Here is a 6325-nt window from a genome sequence, read left to right on the forward strand (position 1 = left end):
ACTAGTTGTCTAGGAGGAGGAGGAGCTGTATCTTTATTGGCAGACAGTGTTTATAAGAAAAATATCCTGTTTCCCCTCAATCACATGCCGTGTGTCTTTCTTTTCAGTTAGCTGTGTGAGCAGGAGCGGAGAGTGTGTGTGATGTTTATTCGTCTACCAAAAGTCTTTATTGATGGTGATTATTATTATTATTATTAGCTTTTATTTTTGTCCATTGTTTTGTTTTTTATTATTATGATTACTATGATTACTGTTTTTTATTATAATTTTTGTTGTTGTTGTTGTTGTTGTTATTATTCAGGGCAAAGATGACACCAAATTGAACAAAGAAATAAATGGGTGATCCCAGACAGACAGTGCTGAGAGCGTCTTTTACTGGCGAGGTGGAGTTTTTTCTCACCGTTACGCTGTAGTGTCTGTCCACCTTATTTAATTCGCCACATAAAGATAACCTCTGAACTGAAAGTTTAATAGTATTTTTTTAATTATCATTATTATTATTATTATATATTGTTTTCCTTTGATCAGATATCATGATCGATTTATTTCTTGTTACCCCAGTTTGGGTCATAAATTGTGTGCTGTTATTTTACCCCCCGTCCCCTCTCTTTTCATCCCTGCCCACTGCTTTGGGGTTTTATTTTTTACTCTATTTTATTTTATGATTATTATTTTTTATTCTTTCTGGTTTGTCTGATGCTGTAGTATTGAGCTGATTGGTCTAATACCAGAGCTTTTATTGTTTTTTGTTTGTTTGTTTTTTTTTTCCCCTAATGCTGAGACTGTTGTGACTGATGTTGCACTTGTGATGGGTTTTATTTTGTTTTTGTTTTGTTTTGTGTTGCAGATTTGGGATTGTTGTGCAGAGAGGAGAATATTGGGTGTTTTCCTTATTTTCTTAAAGTCACAGCAGTTATTTTATCAATCACATAGATCTGTGACACAGAGCAAGAAAATGATTCAACAGTGTATTTTTTTCACTGATATTTATTTATTGGTCATTTGTATGTTTTTTGGTTTGTTTGTTTTTGTTTTTTTTAAATGTGTATTGCTTTTTTTTGCGGAGGGCAAACAGGACTCAAGGTAGAGGAGTAGTCTCTCATTGGCATTTTATCATTGTGTACAGGAAGGAAAATGTTGTAATCAATCATCACACTAAAATACAGTCTATAAAGTAACAGATTAACAGGTTAAAATAGAAACCTACAGCACAGTAAGGTGCACTGTTTTCATTATTACCCTCTCAAATGGCCCGACAAAAACAAACTGTTCATGGTTTAAAGCCGCAGCATGGTGTATTTGAACTCTAGTGCTTTGCTAATAACTCACAGTGAAAGCTTGTAATGTTTGAAACTTGAATGGTTTTTAATCAGTGAGTACTGAACGCCGACTACAAAGCAGACTAAAATTGTTTTTGTTTTTCTAAGTTTTGGGTATTTGAGCTGACGACAACGACTATGATAGTGGACTAATTGGCTTGTTATTAACCTGCACTCCCTGTTAGCGAGGTGGGACACGCCTGCTTTAAAGTATCATTGAGGTTTGTTGCTTGGTTTTTCTAAAAGCAGTTCTCGGTTTAGATTGCATGAGTTTGCTAGTTTGCAGGGTGGGGGGAGGACTGACTTCAGTCACCGCTGTTGCAGTTCAAAGGCTTCTTGTATGTACGACACCACAGATATATTGTCTTGACAGTTGTATCAATCGACACAGCTTTACTGCCTGTTTCTTTAATTTTTCTGTTTGTTTGTTTTTTGTTTTGTTCTGTTTTTGGCTGTATTTTACCCCCCCCCCCCCCGGGTCTCATTTCAAACAGAATAAATGCCATTATATTGTGAATACCTCAGGATTTTTTTGGAGAAAAAAAAATAATAAAACACTTAAAAATCAAATAAATAAATAAATAAAAACTCATAAAAAGTTGACGTGTCACTGTCTTCATTTCCAACAGGGTGTTGTTTTTTTTTGTTTTGTTTTTTAAGGTTGCTCAGAAAAGCTGGAAGGAGTGTTTAAAAAAAAAAAAAAAAAAAAAAAAAAAACTCGAAATGCTTTGCTTTTGCAAACAAAAGAAAAAAAACATTAAAACCAAATTTAAAGATCTGATGCTTCGCTATAATCAATAAATGTATTTCATCTTTACAACAAAGACCGCTGTACTTTGGTGCCTTATACCTGATTGATGTTCAATTCTGACAGTAAATAATGATATAGATTTTTTTTTTTTTTTTACCCAAAACATGCAGAAAGGTTTGCAGTCTCTATTAAGTTACTTATTTCTACAGCCCTGGGTACTGTCTGCAGTCTTCCTCTCAGACTGCACAACCTCCACCAATCAGAGAGAGGGTGGTAGCCTGAGCCCTTACAGGCTAAAAACATCTGGAAAGTACTTGCTGCTGCTCACAAAGCGTTAATTTCTGTGAGCGCACAGCTGGGCTACCCGCTGTAATGAAGCAGCAACAAAGCAACAGGTTAGTTTGGGCGTCAGTGGATTGGGCTACACCAGCGGTTCTCAACCTGGGGTCCAGGGACCCCCAGGGGGTTCCAGTCGGTCCCCAGAAAAATGGAGAATAAATCAATTCCACTACTATTTCATTCACTAGAAGTTAGCCCAGTGAGAGAATATATAAGAATGATTATTAATTAACTATTACACTGTTAATATGCTAATCTACAGTACAGACAGTCATGGAGTGACTAAATCTTATCAGACAGGATCCCTGAGACTACAAAAAGGTTGATTACCACTGGTCCACAGAGCTATATTTTATTTATGATAATATACTGTATCTTATTACACAAGGCCACTTTAGGACCCAGGTGAAAGACCTGTTCAGGGAAACCTGCTTTTAATGCCAGCACACTTAACATATATGGTGTTACTTTGTAGATGTTACAATACGTTTGGCAATGATAGCAATGCTGTTGAACCTTAAAAGCAGTGTATATGGTTTGGCAGAGGCATATTTTGAGTTCTGGTATTAGGCCGGTTTTGTCCACATAGACCTGGCAACTCAGGCGCACAGTAAAGTTGAACGTGACCTAGATGAACTCACTGTCTTAATTCCTCCCAAGTTTTTGATGTGAGAGCGAGAGAGACCGTGGAAATCAAGTGGCACTCCTCAGCCGCGTGATGATCGTTTTTCATTCATCCAAGTTTTTAATTCGGCTTTTTTTGTTAAAAAAAAAAAGAATGATAATGTCTCAAGCCCGAACTGAGATAACCCTGATGACATCACCGAGGTCATTTGCGGAAAGCTTTCGGTAAGCTCCTCCAGAGCCTCAGAAGACGACTGGTTTTTACTCTTTGTACCAAGTAAACCGAGCTTCATGTGTAAAACATTCTCAGCATATACAAATGGTTGGTGACACTAAAAATAGGAAAATGCAGTTCAAAAATGCTCCAAATGTGGACCCAACTTCAGCTTGTGATTTCCAGTGTTGTCCACAGCAGGGAGCACTACGCATTCACTGTTGGTTTTTTTTTAAACCCGAGTCCGATGACCTCAGGTTGTTGTAACTGTGTCATATCACGAGCTGTTTCACATCCGACATGTCCGAACGTCTGTCACTTTTGTTTTGATGGAGTGGATTTGGACGAGCTACTGTGTGTCTGTGAGTGTAAGTCGCTGAACTTCTGCCCGTCTCGTTCGTCTAAAGTAACTCTGACACTTGAGGTAAAATCTGCCCGCTGTCTGCTCAACACAGGCAGGCCGATGTGTTCAGACACGTCTGAATAAACTTCTACTCAGACCTCCTCTGACGGCAGCCCTATCCCTCTCCTTCTGCTATGGCCTCTGCACTTTCCCCCTCAGTCAAATTTACCACAATTAGCTGCATGACAGGACATGTCTCTGCTTTTGGCCCCCAGTTCAGTGCTTATGAAACAACAGATCGTGCAGATTTTAACTACCTTGAATCCCTTTTCCCTGGTTAAGGGGTGTTATGGTATCTACTTTGTTGGTCTGTGTACTATGCAGAAGAAATAGACTGTGATCACCTTTCACAGAGGCCGTTATGGGGCGTGTGTTTCCCTGCGGAAGCCACATTAAATGTGAAGTGGTGTAACAACAGACTGTGCCCCGTGGCTGCAAAAATGAACCAACAGGATGATGACTGGGTGAAAAACCACAGAGTACTTTATCACTTGCTGGTGTGAAATCTGTTTTTGTTTCATATATTCTGGATTTTTGAAGAATTTTCAACTTGAGCTTTTTTTGTAGAGCAAAAAAAAAAAACACATTAAGTGTTATGTGTGGCCAACTAGTCTGTTTTTATCAATACCAAGATTTCAGCTAACATGTTACCTCTCAGAAACATCAGGGGTAAATCAGCATCATAAAACATAGTGTATGTACACACTTTCCACTGCTAACAGTGTGTGTGTATGTCTATTTAAATTCATGCTGCAACACGCCGCCCCTATGTTTCTATCAGCCCATCTTTGATGTGTGACAGATTTGAAACAACAGGAGGACCAGGGCTCGGGGTAATGACGGGGTTTGAAAAGAAACTTTACACCGCAGCAAAAAGAAGGAAAAAAAAAAAAAAGAAAAAAACCCCAGAACAATAGTCTATGCCTCCCTCCACCTCTCTGCTCTGCAGCCTTCTCTCTTTTCTGGAGATCTTTTTCTCTCTCTCTCTGCTCTCTCTGACCATATATGGTAGGAAATTAAACCAGAAGCTCATTGGCGGATGGGAGACAAAGTGCAGGTATACATTTCTCCTTGTTTGGGGGTTGTTGTTGTAATGCACTTAGTTCATGTCTCTTTTGCTTCGGTAAATATCATTTAGTCTCTCATTAGTTTTTACAGAGAGAACGCAATGATTGATGAGAGAACAAGAAATCCTGTGGGAGGTAATATGCTGCACTGTATTTCTGCACTGTCACTGGACCCATCGACCTGCGACTATAAAACCACTGAAACTTAAATAGGAAAACATGTCCTGGGAAGCAGTGTCACATGCTGGTTTACCCTCTTTACATTTGGTTCCTCTCTCCGCAGCCAGTTATGTGTTTTGAGTCCTATTTCCACCATGGACACATCAGCAGTGCCACACCCCTGCTCCAGTTGCAGGTACAGACAAGGCTCTGCATTCCTACACAAACCCACGCACACACACACACACACACACACACACACACACACACACACACACACATCTCAACATCCGCCTTCTATCTTTAGTAGGTGAAGCTGTTGATCATTTTTCAAAGCCTTTTACAGTAAGAGCAGAGTGGATTGCGTTTACATTTTTTTAAATTAGGTTTATCAATGTGCAAATCTTGTTAAGTCATATCGAAAAGGTTTAGACATCACGTCAGACACATCAGACTTCCGGATATATCTAAACGTAACTGTGAAAATAACATCTATTTGTGAGCTATGTGCAGATATTTATTGTGAATAGCACTGCAAGGAATGACTACTTTCATTATCTCAATTAGTATTATTGTTTTTATTCATCCCTTAATTGTTTAGTCTATAAAAAGTCAGAAAATACTGAAATATATCCAGTGCTAGTTCCCAGAGCCCAAGGTGAGCAACAGTTTATATTAAAAAAGGGAAAAAGCAGTTAATCCTCACTTTTGACAAGGTGGAATATATAGAAAATATTTTTGCTTAGTAAAAGACTGAAATGATTAATCGATAATCACCATTCATTTTCTGTTGATTGACTTAATGGATGAGTCGACCAGCTGCTTCAGCTCTAGTTCTGATAATTTGCTTCAAACACAGGAAACAGGAAATATCTTCCCGTGTATCACCGTTGCTTTATTGATCCATCTCATGAATGAAGCAAGGGCCGCTCCGTCCATCCTGCGTCCAACACGTCCGGTGCTCTTCGCACTGTAAACGCTGCTTTCAGGGCACACGACTAAACACATGCACCATCTGAAAAAGTGCGAAGACCACCATGTCAGCAGCTGATTATTAAAGCATCGTGCTCTCATTGAGCAAAGCAATGGTTACAAAAGCACAATGCTACGTTAATCTACGTCTCTTTGTTCCGTTTGATTTCCTAAACGACAAGGGAGCTACAGAACCAATAAATATAGATGCTCTAAATAGCGACAAGGCTAAACTCCAGGTTTTGACGTGGTGTTTGTGAACGCAGCACACGCCGCGGGGTGGGGGACGGTGGGGCACGGGGGGCGGGGGGGCACGGGAGGGGGGCGGGGCGTTCAACTTACCTGCGGAAAAATAAAAGTGGGCGGATCAAAGGTGCACGCCGTCCGTCCGCGCGGAGCCACACCTGAGCAGCTGGACCGCAGAACTGAGCAGAGACGCTCAGCAGAAGAGGAGAGAGACAGAGACCGAGACAGAGA

At 39.9% G+C, this 6325-nt stretch overlaps 1 long non-coding RNA gene across 1 annotated transcript; it reads right to left on the reverse strand.

Moving 5' to 3' along the window:
- Nucleotides 1-4927: 4927 nt before the first annotated feature.
- Nucleotides 4928-6291, reverse strand: LOC120800324. The gene is made up of 3 exons (XR_005708968.1): nt 6191-6291; nt 5654-5891; nt 4928-5094 (listed from the first exon to the last, which is right to left on the reverse strand). It is a non-coding gene; the product is annotated as an uncharacterized LOC120800324 (long non-coding RNA).
- Nucleotides 6292-6325: the final 34 nt, after the last annotated feature.

The sequence above is a fragment of the Xiphias gladius genome, chromosome 15 (assembly GCF_016859285.1).
Source record: "Xiphias gladius isolate SHS-SW01 ecotype Sanya breed wild chromosome 15, ASM1685928v1, whole genome shotgun sequence".
NCBI lineage: Eukaryota > Metazoa > Chordata > Actinopteri > Istiophoriformes > Xiphiidae > Xiphias > Xiphias gladius.